Below are 18,462 nucleotides of genomic sequence, written 5' to 3'. Positions count from 1 at the left end.
GTAGGTGGGTCCCTTCAGTTCATTACCAGTGACCACCTTTCGCTGCAAGGGAGGATTCTAGATGGGCTTGGTTGATGGTGGTCTCTTTTTTTCCTGTTAAGAATACTACCTCGAGGGCTGGAGTGATAGCACAACGGTTAGGGCGTTTGCCTTGCATACAACCGACCCAGGTTCGATTCCTCTATGATCCCCTGAGCACCACCAGGAGTAATTCCTGAGTGCAGAGCCAGGAGTAACACCTGCCCATTGCTGGGTGTGACCCAAAAAGAAAAAAAAAGCATACTACCTCTTTGGTGCTCCTCTGTACCTTACATGGGGTCATTAGTGTGGCTTCAGGAAATGTGTTCTTTTTCTTTGGGAATTCTTTGTGTTCACTGTTACTCTGTTGTTTCGGGGGAGTATTTTGATTGGAATAGGCTAGTGGACTCTTGGCCTAATGTGATTGGGATAGCCAGGATGTCCTCTGCAGAATTAGATAATGGTGGCTGAGCTGTGAGTCCAAAACACTGGGAGAGGGAAAAATAACTGTGTCCGTGTGAGTGGCCACCACCCTGGTGTCCAGACGCTCCAGCGGCACCTCAGCCAGGAAAGGGGCTTCAGGGTCTCCCAGATTGATGTCTTTAAAAACATAATTATTCTACTGGTTTATCACTTATCTCTATAGTTGTTGCTCAATATGTCTTCTGCTTTATTCTATATCTAACCTAGAAATTTCTCTGACGTTCTGACACAGAATAGATCAAGACAGAATCTGTAAAATCATCCTTGTCTGTGTTATTGCCTTTATTCAGATAATCATCAAATCATATATATGTTAGTTTGAGAGATGCCTAATATCCACATAATTTCTTTCAGTCCAGAAAGGGACAGCTAGGATTAGATGGTCAAATTAAGGATATAATATGAAGGGGAAGAAGTAAAGTTGTATGACAATACCACTGGGCAAAGTTAAAACAGAAGAGAGGACTGAAATTCTAGCAAATAATTGGCACAGTTTAAAGTAGTCCAACAGGGGCTAACGCTGTATAGTACAATGGGTAGGACATTAGGGCATTTGCATTGCATGCGGCTGACCTGGGCTGGATCCCCAGTATCTCATTTGGTCCCTGAGTACCACCAAGAGTAATTCCTGAGGGAAGAGCCAGAAGTAACACCTGAGCACTGCCAGGTGTGACCCAGAAAGCAACATATATATTTATATATATATACACATATATGTATGTGTATAAATATATACACACACACATATATTGCTTTCTGGGTCACACCTGGAAGTGCTCAGGGGTTACTTCTGGCTCTGCACTCAGGAATTGGGCATTCAAGTAGCCTAATAATTCTTAATAGAAAATTAAAACACAGAATTCAGTACAACAGTCTCAGAGAAACTAGATGTTCATCAGATTAACGGAACCAAACTCATCTAACAGAGAATAAAGAAGAAATTCAAGTCAAGGGAGCAACTCAGTTAATGGAATAAACAATTTCCTGAAAACCTATAATCCAATGTCTCAGAAGTGATGCTAAATATAAAACCACGTTGATGACTAAATGTCAATGTTTTGCACTGTCCCAAATAATTCACCCTTATAACGTCAATCAAAATTTATGAAAACAACTTAGTGTGACTGTAAATATTATTTTCATTTTACAGTTGAGGGAACTGAGTTTACATGTGATCAAAGCCGTATTTAATCTCAGCGGTCTGCTATTAATTTTAAGGAAAAGGTGTTCTTGTTACTACTGCCATCCTTATTTATGCCTCTCTTTTGCATATAGAAAAATAATCATAAAATATTAAACCATTTGAATTTTGTATATCAATTTTACTAAGGTCTAGTTACAACTCAGTTCTCTCAGTCTGGCATTCATACTTTGAAAATCCAATTTTTCCTATTATTTACCTATATGAAGAAACTTACCTTATCTCCCCTGAACATGAAACCCACAAAATCTCAAGAGTTAAGATTATTTTTCTAAGAGCCAACAAAGGAAAAAGAGGTTTCCTTTCAGCTATCTCAGCATATGTTTCAGAGTATACCTGGAATTTGTCTTTATGAAGACACTAAACTTCCTTTCTCATCCAGGTCTGCCAACTTCAGGCAGATATAAGATTGGTTCTTTACATGGGTTTGTTAGAATTAAAAGAAAATCTAATTCACAACCTGGTGCTCTTGAACAAATATTTCCACTAACAAATCTTAGACATGTGAGTAGAGGAAAGGAGAATGACTAAAGTAAAACAGCTGAAGTAGACAATTGTCATAAATGTTGAAGTGCTACTAATAAGATAACCTGTAATTGGGGGCTGGAGCTATAGCATAATGGGTAGGGTGTTTGCCTTGCACACAGCTGACCAGGATTCAATTCCCAGCATCCCATATGGTCCCCATAGCACCGCCAGGAGTAATTCCTGAGTGCATGAGCCAGGAGTAACCCCTGTGCATCACCGGGTGTGACCCAAAAAGCAGGAAGTAAAAAAGCCTATAACTGAGCCTGTCCATCAACAGTAATACAGTCTACAAAATGTACCATGGGGAGGCAAGAGCTCAGTGAGACAACAAAGTTCTGGAGTGTTCCACCCTGTACTTTGACAGAAAAAAAAAATTGTTTCTCCAGATATCAATGTAAATACTACTCCTCTCCTAAATTAATAAAAAATAATAAAAATTTACTTCCCTCCCAAATATTTGATTTAAACAATGTTAGGTATTGCTCTAACACAGACCTTAGTACAGGAGATGAGATCATGGTATATAATAAATCTTCAAACGTTACATATGCATATACTTGTTAGATATTCATGTATGTGTTGTCTTTTATATATAATAGTTATAGCTTACACATTTTATATATATATTCACATGTGTAATCTAAAACTTAAGGACAGGCTAGAAGAAAATGTACTCTATTTAGCACTCTACAAGCTAACTAAAGACTGGAAACAAAAAAGGAAGTCTCTTGTATAAAATCTTTGGCTATATAAATGTGTAATAACATCCCACATCAGCCTTACAATTTAGTTAACTGAAATGATTTTAAAAAAACTCAATAAAATAGAATGCTATAATGTCACTTGATGTTCATTTGTTGTTGTTTTTTAATTACGTGACTTTATTTTACATTTAGATCCATTTTATACTTTACTTTTGAAAATATGACCTGGAGAATAAAAGGGGGAGTTCGGGGCCTCTCTGCTATAGTGCGTGAATCTTCTACAGACTTCAAACAGAACAAATGACTGCTGCCTCCGACAGTTTTCTGCTGGTTTCCTCTTGCTCAGTACTCTCCCGCTCTACTGACATGCAAGGGCATGGACTCCATGAGAAATTCTCAATTCATGAGAATTTCTGAACTCGTGTGGCCTCCAGAGCATTACTGGGTGTAGCTCTCTAGGCCCCTAAACACGATCAGTGTGGCCAAGTAGACCCTGATACAACAGGATGAGCAATGTTGCATCTGCAAATCATATGGTTCTCCAGCACCGCCAGGAGTAATTCCTGAGTGCAGAGCAAGGAATCAACACTGGGTGACAAAGAAAGGGAAGAAAGGGGGGAGGGGAGGGAGAGGAAGGGGGAGGAAGGAAGGAAGGAAGGAAGGAAGGAAGGAAGGAAGGAAGGAAGGAAGGAAGGAAGGAAGGAAGGAAGGAAGGAAAGGAGGGAGGGAGGGAGGGAGGGAGGGAGGGAGGGAGGGAGGGAGGGAGGGACGGAGGGAGGGAGGGAGGGAGGGAGGGAGGTGAAAGAACTGCAAGGAAAAGGGACTAGGCCATCCTGATCACTGCTTGGGAGGCCCTCAAAATGGTTAATTTTCAAAAATGCAAACTAGAAATTGACAATTTGAAATAGCCTAAGAGATTAGTATATATGTTTGTGTGTGTATAAATGAAGATGACTAATGTTCACCATGTATACTACTTTCTTCCTTACTATGAGAAATATTTAGATAACTCTTTCTTGATTAGTTATTACCATTAAAATGCATTTACAGGGGCTGGAGCGATAGCACAGCGGATAGGGCATTTTCCTTGCACGCAATCGACCTGGATTCGATTTCCAGCATCCCATATGGTCCCCTGAGCACTGCCAGAGTTGATTCCTGAGTGCAGAGCCAGGAGTAACCCCTGTAATTCGCCAGGTGTGACCCATAAAGAAAAATAAATGAATAAATAAATAAAATGCATTTACATATACTACTTGGAGTAAGGCATAATAAAGTTCCCTACTTTAATGAATGGCTAATACGTGCCTCTTTTGAGAAAGATAACAAAAGTACAGAAACTCAAAACCCTCATTAATAATATTCTATATCAAATACATGATAAATAAAACTATGCATATATATATGTGACTTTTAAGTCACTAAGCAAAAATCTGTGTGTGCATGTGGGAACTATATTTAAAATTCAATTAATGAACCAGTTGAAAAGAAAAGAAGGAAATAATATCAAGAATAGAAGAAAAGTCTTCAGTATTCATTTGAAAAGGGGAAAGAGGCAAGATTCAAAGTGATAAAAGGCTTCAATTCCTCAAAAGCCATGAGAACTGTGACTTCAGATTCAAAGAGCTCAAGAAGTCTGAAGCATGAGTAATATCCCACAGTAAACAATTTTTCTTAAAACATCCCCACTAGTGAACATCACAGCATACCAAAGATGAAAATAGAATGTAAGAAGAAGTCAGAAAATAAAGAGAAAATAAAAGAGACCTACAAAGTAACCAAAATTAGAGAGCTAATTCTACTCTGGAACGTAATGGCCTGCAGACGGAGACTAAGTAACTTCAAAGATAAGAGACTATTGGGAGCGCTACAGCAAAAATTGTGACAATTTTCCAAGGGCAAATTGTGGCCATGCAAGCTCTCATGATATTCAAAATGAGCAATGGAAAATAAATTATCTAACGTATGCCTCTGGCAGGTAGGCTTGAATGGTGCTGGGACATTTCAAGCAAAACATAATGCCCCAAATTAGAGAGAGAGTATTAGGGAATTTGTCTGCCATAGAGGCAGGGTGTAGGATGGGATGTGGGTGGTGGAAGGTGTGCACTGGTGAAGGGGTGGGTGTTCCATCATCGTATGGCTGAATCTCAAACATGAAAGCTTTGTAACTCTATCTCACAGTGATACGATTTAAAAAGAGAAAGTAATGTGGAGATCATGCCCAATTCAATCAGCTCAATCAATGGCTGAACAAACAGCAGTACTCCTACATTATTAAAAAAAAAAAAAAAAAAGAAAATTGCATCAATTTAAGAGTGACCACAAGGAAGCATGGGGAAACAGGAAACATAAAATAAAAACAAATAAATCCAAATATATGAATAATCACACCTTCAAATTAAATACAAAGCAAAATATAGCTATAGTATATATATATGTGTGTGTGTATATATATATATGTATATATATATATAGTACAATAAATTAACCTAAAACACGATGATATGCCAGATTCAGTCCCCGGCACTGGGTATGTTTCCCTGAGCAAAACCCAGAGTGATCTCTGAGCACAGAGCCAGGAATAAACCCTGAGCACAATCAGGTATGGCCCAAAGTCCACCCCAAATAAATAAACAAAACATGAAGATAGAGACACTGAAATTAAATAATAAAAGGTCACCCAAAACTGTAAACCAAAGAACATTTTATGTATCTAAATTAACAGAAACAAACTTTATATAAAAAGCAGAAAGAAAAACAGAGAAATCATGAAAATTGAAACACTTAATCCAAAATATAATTACAAATTTTATGCACATAAAACAGCCCCCAAGGAGCAAAACCGAATGGAACTATGTTAATTTGCCTCACCATATGCCAATCATTGAAATATTTTTAGTTCAATAATCTCAGAAGCTGATAGGTAAAACATATAAAAATTTTGAATGGTTAATATGTTTTATGTCCAGGAACACATAAAAATATAAATGAAATAGTAGAAAGGGCCGTATTTATCAGGTGTCCATGCATATAACAGAGATAGATTGACATGTCAGTAGGAAAATATTAGATATCTCAATATGTAATCATCTTTTCAAAAAAAAAGATTTTTAGTTCACAACTGTAGAATTATCTCTTTTAAGCAAAAAAATAATTTTATGGTAAAATATTTGGTAGCCCCCAAATCAAATCCTGAAGTTGGAGATCTAGGTTGAAGTGTATAACCAAAATAAATGGCAGACAAAAATCTAAGGTTCGATCTTGTTCAAACTCCATTATCACTGAGCTTGCCGCTAGTTAACCTTCAAACCAATGTCAGAATTCAGTTTGCTTCTGAAGAAAAGCTGACGGTTTCTTTCTTTTGGGCTGACTCCTCAAGCATCTGACTGTGCCATTCATATCAGTAATTTTACTGGTCCCCACTCACCCATCCTTGTTGTTGCCTAGAGCCTCTTCCTCTCTCAAAAGTAGTAAAATGAAACAATTGTATGGATCATCCTGTTTGTTTCCCTTTATTTGGCAATGACTGACTTTTGTTCTGTGGTTGTTGTGGTAATATGTATGTGTGGGGAGGCTGTTTTGTGTGTGTGTGTGTGTGTGTGTGTGTGTGTGTGTTTAGTTGTGAGTTTTGAGTTTGGGTTTGTGTTTGTTTGTTTTTGTTTTGGGGGCCACATCTAGTGGTGCTCAGGGCATGGGGAACCATATAGGGATGTTCGGGATGCAACCCAGGTCAGCAACATGCAAGACAAGTGCCCTACCCTATATACTCTCTTTCCAACTCCTAATGATGGTACTTTGATACCTGATATTCTAGACAATCATTGTTTCATATAAATTTTCAGCTTCTCTCTCTCTCTCTCTCTCTCTCTCTCTCTCTCTCTCTCTCTCTCTCTCTCTCTCTCTCTCTCTCTCTTTTGCTGCACACAGCATGGTATTTCCGTCCCTGTTCTCCATCTTACTCAGGAGTGAAGATGCCTTTAGAATGACCTTTAAATACAACATGACCTTTAAATGGGATGTCATTTTTAATTTATTTTTACCTAACTGTGAATAGCTAAAAAGAAAGCAAATTCCATGTGAATAATTTGATTAGGTGCATTTCTTTTTGCTTTAAGCATAAAATGAGTCTTATACTCAGGCAAGCTTTAGATAGATTAAGCGTGGGTGAATTATGCCTTGTGACTGGCTCCAAATTTCTTTTCTTAAATTATTTTTATTGAGGTCTCACGGCTTACAATAGTATTGAAGTTGTTGTTTAATGAAACAACTCAGTAGTTGCTGAGGTACTACATCCATTCCTCCTCCTCCACAAGCGTTTGAAGATACCTCCTTCATCATCCCACAATCCCCTCCCAGACCTGAAGAAATGACCCACACAATAAGCAATGGAAATGCCATGACAGGCCACAGAAATGAGAAAAATCAGCTAGACCAGGTTCGTTCAGTTCCTGGAACTGAAACACTTTTGGTTTCCCAGAAGTGAAAGAATGCGAATGTAGCCAACCAAGACCCCACTTGGAAAGTCTTTGGGCCCAGCAAGTGGGCTCAACCAATCACCATGCGACATTTCAGTAATGCTAATGCCAGTCCTTTGTTCACCACAGGAATGAATAGCTTATGTAACCATATGCTTTATGATGCCCTCTTAAACTCCAGTCAGGGTCCTTGTCTTGGAGTCACTGTGGCTATGTCCCTGTGGGCTTGAAACCTAGCTCAAACTGGCAATAAAATTCCTTTTTTTCACATTCCTTGCTTTTACAAAAGGACTATTCCCTTTTCCTTATCCCGAGACCCAGTATAATGTTTGGTATAACAGACCCTCCAAATCCTTTCTTTAGCATCTTTTTCCTCCAAAAAAGAAACTAGTGTCCCAATGCTTCCTTGGGGTCAGTCAGGATCCCTATTATGGGGTCTACTCTAGCCAATTTCTTTTTTTTTTTCCAAGGAAGCACTGAGTAGTGTTTATTCTTGAGGTACAGTTACAGACTTACAAACTTTTGTGCTTGCGTTTCAGTCATACAATGACAGCCAATTTCTTATGCTTAAAAACTTCTCCAAGCCCTTGACCTTGGATATAGTTTAGGTCTCGTTGCTTAGTCCCTACTTTAAATGAAGAAACTAGAAGTAAAGCTAAGTTGACAAATGGGTGAACTCATGTAGAATTGTCTTTTCCTTTAATGAAACTTTCTGGAGAGTTTTACCTAACAAAGCAGCAAACTCTCAGGAGAAGTTTTCAGGTTTTACTGCTGGCTGTTTGGAGCCTGACATTGTGCTGGTTGCTGAGAGCATTCCTGCAAAGCAGAGCAGGACATGGCTATGTCACAGCTTTTCAGCTTTGGCACTATCACATTCAGCATCTTTATTTTAACGTATGTATTTCTGATTAAGAACTACAATTTTTTTTCCCTTCGTCCTATTTTTTTTTAAATTGTATTGAATCACCGTGAGATAGTTACAAGCTTTCATGTTTGGGTTACAATCACACAATGATCAAACACCCATGCCTCCACCAGTGCACATTCCCCACCACCAATATCCCGGGTATACCCCCCCTTTCCCACCCTCCCCCTGCCTCCATGGCAGACAATATTCCCCATACTCTCTCTCTACTTTTGGGCATTATGACTTGCAACACAGACACTGAGAGGTCATCATGTTTGGTCCTTTATCTACTTTCGGCATGCATTTCCCATCCCAACTGGTAAGAACTACAATATGTTGGGACTTGATAGTACAGTAGCTAGGGTACTTGCCTTGCACACAGCAGCCCCAGATTTGATCCCCAGAATCTCATGGTTTCCTGAGCCTTGCCAGGAATGATTCCTGAGAACAGTCAGAAGTAAGTGCTGAGAACTGTCAGGTGTGACCCCCCCCGCAACAAAAAGCTGTATCCCTTTCTGTTTTATTCTTTTGGGAGGGAGACCTCCCAAATGGTGCTCACAAATGAGAGAGGGGACCACTCCCAGCTTTGTTTGACCAAATAGACGTATCAATGCTACAGCCTGAGGATGTGATACTATTCAGACTGTAATCAGCAGGATGACCTCTGCAGTGTTTGAGGACATCCATCAGTGTTCAGGGAGTCTTGTGGTACTAGAACTAGAGTTTGAAGCCCTAATACTGAGTGAATTCTCTGGACTCTAATACCATAATTCTAAATTCCCATTTACTTGAGCAATAGCCAGGAATTTTATTTTACTCGTTCTGCAACCGAGGAATATCTTAATTTTTGAAATATCACAAAAAATATTAACAATAAATGAGTGTCAACCTAAGTTTACTCTGCCGATTTGTTCTTTTAAAATTTTATTTCAAATTCCCAATACTCCATGAAATTAACAAAATTCAAATTCTAGATAGATTTAAATATAGTTCCTGTGGAATTAAAATAGAATTAAAATTTTCTATAAAATTAATAAAATTCGATTTAACGCGATCCCTATAGGGATACCCATGGCATTCTTCAAAGAAATGGAACAAGCAATCCTGAAATTTATATGGAACAATAAACGCCCATGGATAGCTAAAACAATTCTTGGGAAAAAGATGATGGGAGGCATCACCCTCCCCAACCTTAAACTCTACTACAAAGCGGTAACAATTAAAACAGCATGGTACTGGAACAAAGGCAGAGCTGCAGACCAATGGAATAGAGTGGAATATCCCCACACACAACCTCAAATTATGATCATCTAATCTTTGATAAAGGAGCAAGAGATGTGAAGTGGAGCAAGGAAAGCCTCTTTAACAAATGGTGCTGGCACAACTGGACAACCACATGCAAAAAAATGGGCTTAGAACTCGACCTGATACCATGCACAAAAGTCAGATCAAAATGGATTAAAGACCTCAACATCAGACCACAAACCATAAGGTACATTGAAGACAAGGTCGGCAAAACCCTCCACGATATTGAAGATAAAGGTATCTTCGAAGATGACACGGAACTAAGCAACCTAACAAATGGGACTACATTAAACTAAAAAGCTTCTGCACCGCAAAAGATACAGTGACCAGAATACAAAGACAATCTACAGAATGGGAAAGGATATTTACACAATACCCATCAGATAAGGGGTTAATATCAATGGTATATAAAGCACTGTTTGAACTCTACAAGAAGAAAACATCCAACCCCGTCAAAAAATGGGGTGAAGAAATGAACAGAAACTTTACCAAGGAAGAGATACGAATGGCCAAAAGGCACATGAAAAAGTGCTCTACATCACTAATCATCAGAGAGATGCAGATCAAAACAACCACGAGATACCACCTCACACCACAGAGACTAGCACACATCCAAAAGAACAAAAGCAACCGCTGTTGGAGAGGATGTGGGGAGAAAGGGACCCTTCTACACTGCTGGTGGGAATGCCGGCTAGTTCAGCCCTTTTGGAAAACAATATGGACGATTCTCAAAAAACTAGAGGTTGAGCTCCCATTTGACCCAGCAATACCACTGCTGGGAATATATCCCAGAAAAGCCAAAAAGTATAGTCAAAAGGACATCTGCACTTATATGTTCATCGCAGCACTGTTTACAATAGCCAGAATCTGGAAAAAACCCAAGTGCCCTAGTACAGATGACTGGTTGAAGAAACTCTGGTACATCTATACAATGAAACACTATGCAGCTGTTAGAAAAAATGAGGTCATGACGTTTGCATATAAGTGGATCAGCATGGAAAGTATTATGCTAAGTGAAATGAGTCAGAAAGAGAGAGACAGACATAGAAAGATTGCACTCATCTGTGGAATATAGAATAATAGACTATAAGACTAACGCCCAAGAATAATAGAAATAAGTACCAGGAGGTTGTCTCCATGGCTTGGAGGCTGGTCTCTCATTCTGGGTAACTCAGGGAAGGGACCACCAAGTAAAATGTGGTCGGAGGTCATGTGGGGGAAGGGTGATGCGGGCCGAATATAGACTAGAGACTGAACACAATGGCCACTCAACACCTTTATTGCAAACCACAACACCTAATCATTGAGAGAGAACGAAAGGGAAGGCCCTGCCATAGTGGCAGTGTGGGGTGGGGGGGAGACAGGACTGGGGAGTGGGGGAGGGATGTTGGGTTTACTGGTGGTGGAGAATGGGCACTGGTGAATGGATGGGTTATCGAACTTTATATGGGGGAAATATGAGCACAAAAATGTATAAATCTGTAACTGTACCCTCACGTTGACTCACTAATTAAAAATAAACTAATAAAAAAAGCAATTTAATGAAATCTCACCAGTTAAACAGTGTGTGTGTGTAATATGTGTGTGTATATGTGTGTGTGAAGAAGAGAGACATACACACACACCACATACACAGAGAGAGAAAGAAAGAGAAAGAGAGAGAGAGGGGTGGAGAGAGAATGATAAGAATTATATCACCAAACACTAACATCAATCTTTCCCTAAAAAACAAACATTAAACCAGTACCTGAGAAAAAAAATTAATAAAATTCAAAGTAATATTCAATCTCATGCTTAACCAAAGACAAACTAACCTAAAAACCAAATCATGACTAAGTGGTTTTAATTAAATTATAGTTAAAAACAAAATTTTATTAAATAATGCAAAGAATGAGAAACGTGTCAACAGTTTCATTACAAAATCATGTAACTGTAAGATGCATTCAGAAGTTATGCAAGATAACCTATAGTTTTAAGGTACTAATGAACTCTGATAACAATAAAGATCAATTCTAACAAAACTTTATTCTTCATAAATAAGATTCAAAATTGTATTCTTTTACAGAAGGATATACCTTTTTAAAATTATGATAATTTGGGCAGAAAATTGATAATTTGTAGGTTGTTGTTAGGGATATATATATTTTTAAATTTTTTATCAGTGAATCATCGTGGGGGTAGAGTTACAGATTTAAAAACTTTCGTGCTTGTATTTCAGTCATACAATGATTTAGTATCCATCTCTCCACCAGTACCTATTCTCCACCACCAATGATCCCAGTGTCCCTCCTAGAACTCCAACCCCTCTACCCCACCCCACCTCTGTGGCAGGGCATTCCCTTTTGTTTGCTCTTTCCTTTTGGGCATTGTAGTTTGCACTAGAGGCATTGAGTGTCCATTGTGTTCGATCTATAGTCTACATTTGGTTTCCATCTCCCAAGCCAAGGTGGTCCTCCAAATACCTTTTACTTGGTGTTCCCTTCTCTATCTGAGCTGCCTTTTCCCCCAGCATTTGAGGCTGGCTTCCAAGCCATGGAGTAGACCTCCTGGTCCTTATCTCTACTGTTCTTGGGTGTTAGTCTCTCATTCTGTTACTTTATATTCCACAAATGAGTGCAATCTTTCTATATCTCTCCCTCTCTTTCTGAGTCATTTCCCTTAACATAATACTTTCCATGTTGATCCATTTATATGCAAATTTCATGACTTCATCTTTTCCTAACAGCTGCATAGTATTCCATTGTGTAGATGTCCTTGGACATCTGTTCTTGGGTACTCGGGGTTTTTCCAGATTTTGGCTATTGTAAATAGTGCAGCAATGAACATACAAGTGCAGATATCATTTCTACTATACTCTTTTGCCTCTCCAGGATATATTCCCAAAGGTGGTATTGCTGGGTCAAATGGGAGCTAAACTTCTAATTTTTTAAGAATCGTCCATACTGTTTTCCAAAAGGTCTGAACCAGTCGGCATTCCCACCAGCAGTGAAGGAGAGTCCTTTTCTCCCCACATCCACGCCAACACTGGTTACTTTTGTTCTTTTGGATATGGGCCAATCTTTGTGATATAAGATGATAACTCATTGTTGTTTTGATCTGCATCTCCCTGATGATTAGTGATGAAGAGCATTTTTTCATGTGCCTTTTGGGCATTTGAATATCTTCTTTGAGAAAGTTTCTATTCATTTCAGGGAGATATATTTTAAATGATTGATTTTGTTTTCTAAGATCCATAATATGTACATCTGTAATATTGTTTATTAAGAAAAATAAGAGGTTGTTTCAACTAACTCTAGCTCCATTGTTTATATGTGAAGATGGACAAATAACTTAAATAAAATCAACTTTTATTATTGCAAAGTAAAGATTAGCAGGTATTCTGCAGGACTTTTTATAAGACTCAGAGATTCCCACATGCACATACAACTCCAGCTATTTTTGTCCTAGATAATGTTGCTGCTATTGCTGTCAACAAATAAGAGCCTGTTCTTAGAGGGAAAACCTATTCCTGCTGTCTGAAAATCAAACCATGAAGTTCGTTTTACATGATGAAAAAGTCCTTGCTCAGTTCTGGAATATCTAAAACTTCCTTCTGAAGCAGGACAGATACTGTAGTGAAGAAGGGGCTTGCTGTAGTCAGAGCTGGCCCAGGTTAAATCCCTGGCATCCCATATGGTTCACCCCACCAGGAGTGATTCCTGAGCATAAAGGCAGAAGTTAGTTCCAAACACAGTCAGATGTGGTCCCAAAACAAAAACAAAGACTTTCTTCTTCCTGTAAAGATGTATAGCATTTTAATTTTCTTGGCTTATTTCATTAAGCATTATCTCAGAGCCAGAGTGATAGTACAGAAGGTAGTGTGCTTACCTTGTGTGCAGATGACCCGAGTTTGATGACCCTAGTACCACATATGATCCCCACAACTACATCAGGAATGTCCCTGAGCACAGAGGCAGGAGTAAACCCTGAGCACTTCCACTGTGGCCCCAAAACAAGTAAACAAGAAACATCTTATTCTCTAGTTCTATTCATGCTATTACAAGTGGCAGGTTTTCATCTTTTTCATAGCTGAAATTTCCCATTGAGTATACGAGTGTGTGCACAATGCATATTTTTTAACCAATTGCCTGTCTATTGGCCCTCAGGCTATTTGTTAGCTTTTGAAATTATAACTATTACAGCCATAAATACAGACACTCAGTGGCCAGAACAATAGTACAGCAGGTAGGGTGTTTCCTTGCACATGGCTGACCTAGGCTCCATTCTTGGCATTCCATATGGTACCCTGAGCACCATCAAAAGTAATTCACAAATGTTGAGCCAGGAGTAATACCTGAATATCCCAGGTGAGGCCTCAAAAGCCCAAAACATAGAGAAATGCATATATATTTTCAAATTGGTATTTTGTACTTTAAGGGTTAATACTGAGAAGTAGGTAACTGGATCATGTGGAACTTCTATGTTCAATTTTTGTGTGAATTCTCATAATCTTTCCTATAATAAATACAGCAATCTACATTCCCACTAACAGTGTCTAAGCATGTATATATATGTATCTATATGCATATAGATACATATATACACTTTGATTTTCAAAGATATGTGCCTAAACTTTCTATAATGTTTTAATGTAATGATAAGCAAGTGGACACTCTAGTAGAGGGTGTAGTATTGGAATATTACATGTATGAAAACCTATTCTTAGCAGTATTGGAAATTGTGGACCTTTAAGTAAAGGTTTTTTAAAACAGTTTGTAAATTAAATAGACATTTTTTTTTCTTTTTGGGTCACACCGGTGACACACAGGGGTCACTCCTGGCTTTGCGCTCAGAAAATTAGCCCTGGCGGTTCTCAGGGGACCATATGGGATGCTGGGAATCAAACCCGGGTCAACTGCATGCAAGGCAAATGCCCTACCCACTGTGATATCACTCCAGCCCCAAATAAACAAAATTTTTATAGAAATAAAAGTATGAGAAGACTGAGAACCTACTGAGAACTTAGGAATAGTATTGAGGTACCCAGAGCACAAGGAACGTGATAAATTCTCAGTTGAGTTCCATGTTGAAGACAATTATGACCTTAAAAACACACACAGACACAAGACAAAAAACTTTTTAATTAAAAATGTGTCTGTAGGGGCTGGAGCGATGGTGCAGGGATAGGGCACTTGCCTTACACTTGGCCGACTCAGGTTAGATCCCTGGCAACACGTATAGTCCTCTGAGCACTGCCAGAAGTGCTTCCTGAGTGCAAGGCCAGGAGTAATCCCTGAGCATCATCACTACATGTCTGTCAAAGAGACTGGCTAGGGGGTGGTAAAGAACCTCGAATCACTGGCCAGGGAGAGTTAACATTGGTGATGAGGTTGGAATTAGAATACCATTGAGTTATAGCTCATCTATAAATAACTTTATAAATCACAATGCCTTCATAAAAATTATTAAAAGGAATTCTTTACTAATGAAGTGAACGGCCAAAATTAAATCAACTTTTAAAATATTACAAATCAAGGTTGAGAGTGCTTCCATTTCATCTAGAGGATTCTCTTCATTATTCAATTAGCATCTGTTTTCCTCAGTCTGAACATCCTCTGATTAAATAAAATGGGCAAAGGGAGCTTTGTCTCCAGAGCCATCCACCTACATTCTGCATCGCCACAGAATGTCTCACCACACCGTGAGCTGTCAGTTAGGACTCCAAACAACAAGGGGCCCTCGGAAAAAGTATTCCTAATACTAGGCCTCAGCAGAAAGCAAATTTGAGTCATACTATCTGTTTACAGCCTTGACATTTCTCTCCATTCCACTCCCCAAGTTAAAAAAAAAAAAAGAACAAAGAAAAATTACTGAAGGTTTGGGGAAACTGAAGCTTTAAGAGGCACAGAGAATAAAAATGGAGGCTTTGGCCTGAACTTCCTTGAAAGGAATGTTTCTCTGGTTGTTTTCTCTGGAAACTAGCTTTCTGCCAACCTGCTCACGTTGCTTGCCCATCCAATTTAGATCTTTATCTTTTCTATTCACTCCATTTTTATGACCCCAAGATTCATGGTCATTCATTTTGAAAAGTAGTGGAGCTACTGTTTTCTTACATAGTTTTCTTACAAGTCATCCTCATAGACAGATGGAAATTAGCTTTTTTCACTCCCTCCAGCTGGTTATCCCAAATACCACTGGGTTGACTAATAAGCGGTGCTTCTCTGTTGATGGGAATGATTCCTCACAGCTTAACTATCATCTGACGCTTAAACTGACTTCAACCTAGATCAGCAACTCACTCTCAAGACCACAATTTGTCATCATTTCTTTAATCCCCCTAGATGAAATGTTTAATGTTTTTTGGTAATAATCACTGACCTGGGCCACCATATCTTTCTGGATTAGAGCATAGATTGAAGTGTTATTTATTAGCATGAAGGAATTTTGATAGAGGCAGAGGGAAAAGTGCTGGTCTCAGCAATCATCATTTTTCCAAAACTATCAATGAAATGACATCCCAACCAAACACTGGCTCCTCTTCTCTTCTTGGAACAAATATGATATTTAGCAAACATTTGGTTTGTCTATTTTTAAGAGAGAAAACAAATTATGGTATAAAGACTCAATGAGCAACAGCATCATGGGTATTTTTCATACCAGAAAAGGAGAATTTGCATCTGTTTCTTTGGTCTTGTCTCTAGAGTCAAGCATGACTGAATATTTGACCCTTGGTCATAGAACAGAGATGGGGAATAGCCAGTAATTTACCTACAGTAATTGCAAGATAAATGAAAAGTTCTCTGTACTAGACTTTGCACTTGTGACACATTGTCAGGGTTGTTTAATGAGTTACTAGGGACCGATGCATTAGAGCACTCTAGAAAACAGAGCTATTTGCAGAAACCTGAGAAGTACCTAACCAGTTACATATCTATCACTTTATATAAAGACTGAGAACTAACCTTGAACTAACCAACTTTGCAACTATGACCACACAAACATGCACACACACATGCATAATGATGGGAATATTCTAAGCTATGACTAGGAATTGTACTGTTCTTCTTTTGTTGGTGCTAGGATGCTTCTCTTGCAAAGTTCGTGTTTGATAACATCTATTGTGAATTTTGTCTTTACCAAACTGGTAGAGCAGAATGGGATTTTTGTGTTATTTCATTCACAAAATAATTCTACATAGTTGAAAATAGTCATCCTTTTAATTTTACTGATGAGCAGAATTTAAATAAAATATTTCAAAGTGGCACAATTTATAATCAAACTAAACTGTTTTTAATTTCTTACATATTTTCCAAATTGATGTCTATCTAAGTATAATTCTAACTACTTAAAAAAAAATTGGAACGGGGTGATTTGTAACCACACCCAGTGGTGCTCAAAGCTTACTCCTGGCTTAACAACCTTAACCCCTCCAAACTCTGTATTATCTCTCTGACCCCAAAAGCAGTAGATATTTTTATCTATCTGTGGTTATTTCTTTTAGCAGAATCTGTCACTTAACAGTTATTGTTATAGTACCAAATTATTTTAATGAAACTGATAAATATTATCTTATGATAATAAAAGATTTTTATCTGCATACTTATATCACATAATGTACACTGTAGAAAAGATATGCTCATTATCCTGTGTTATTTTCTTTTTAACTAAAAATTATTGGTAAAAAGTTAGGTTTTGGGGGGAAAAGAAGGTGCTGATGTTCCTTCCCCTTCCTTGCCCAAGTTGACTCTGTTGTTCGTTTTCCCTATCCCTCCCCTAACTTCTGAAAAAAACCAAAATTTCCCCTTACCAATTTGTTCCTGAGTTTTTGTGATTCAAAAATTAATATAATGGGAAAATAAAGAAATTAAGTTTGAGATTCCAAAGAGACTTATAAAAGAAACAGCAGAATCTTATTTTCAAGAGGGAGTAGCAATAAGGACTTTGAGAGAAAGAACCTGGGAAAAACTGAACAATTAGAAATTGGGGCATGGTGAGACATGGTGAGAATATAAAAATAGAATCAAATTGATTTTTACTTTTCAAAAATATTTTTTAGGGCAGAGTGATAGTAAAGCAGGTAGGGCATTTGCCTTACACTTGGTCAAGCTGGTTTCGGTCTCCTGCATCCTATATGGTCCCCCACATGCCACCAGGAGTAATTCCTGTGTGCAACCCCTGAGCATCTCCAGATGTGACCCATTGTCACTGTAGCACTGTCATCCCGTTGTTCATCAATTTGCTTGAGTGGGCACCAGTAACGTCTCCATTGTGAGACTTCTTGTTACTGTTTTTGGCATATCGAATACACCATGAGTAGCTTGCCAGGCTCTGCCGGATATGACCCCAAAAAGACAAAAATTTTTCTTTGTGACTATAGTCCAGGTTGGACTGGATCGATAACACAGTGGGTAGGGTGTTTGCCTTGCACGTGGCTGACCCAGTTTCAATTCCCCCGCCCCCTCAGAGAGCCTGGCAAGCTACAGAGAGTATCCCGCCTGCACGGCAGAGCCTGGCAGGCTACCCGTGGCATATTCGATATGCCTAAAACAGTAACAACAAGTTTAACAATGGAGACGTTACTGGTGTCTGCTCAAGTGAATCAATGAACGACAGGAGGACAGTGCTACAGTGCTATAGTACAGGTTGATCAAGTCGGTTACGTGTACAACATTGCTATACTGTTGTTCTGGCCCTGGACTGTGTTTCTTTCTTATAAACTAACTTTTACATACTGGAGCACAAAGCAATGCAATTTATGTTTCTGAAATATTCTTAGTTCAAATGTGATTTATTATTTCATTAAAGTAATTTCTAAAATCTTACTATACCCATTTCTATAATTTACCATGGCATGTTAAACTT

The 18,462-nt window shown here is 38.5% G+C and overlaps 1 protein-coding gene across 1 annotated transcript in view; it reads left to right on the top strand.

Moving 5' to 3' along the window:
• The window catches only part of LOC101539684 (G patch domain-containing protein 4-like), an 82,787-nt gene that overhangs the window by 30,256 nt on the left and 34,069 nt on the right, over positions 1–18,462 (top strand). The gene's annotated exons all lie outside the window — the stretch shown is intronic.

The sequence above is a fragment of the Sorex araneus genome, chromosome 7 (assembly GCF_027595985.1).
Source record: "Sorex araneus isolate mSorAra2 chromosome 7, mSorAra2.pri, whole genome shotgun sequence".
In the NCBI taxonomy this organism is placed as follows: domain Eukaryota; kingdom Metazoa; phylum Chordata; class Mammalia; order Eulipotyphla; family Soricidae; genus Sorex; species Sorex araneus.
The sequence above is the reverse complement of the archived record's forward strand: the minus strand, read 5'-3'. Positions and strand labels throughout refer to the sequence as shown.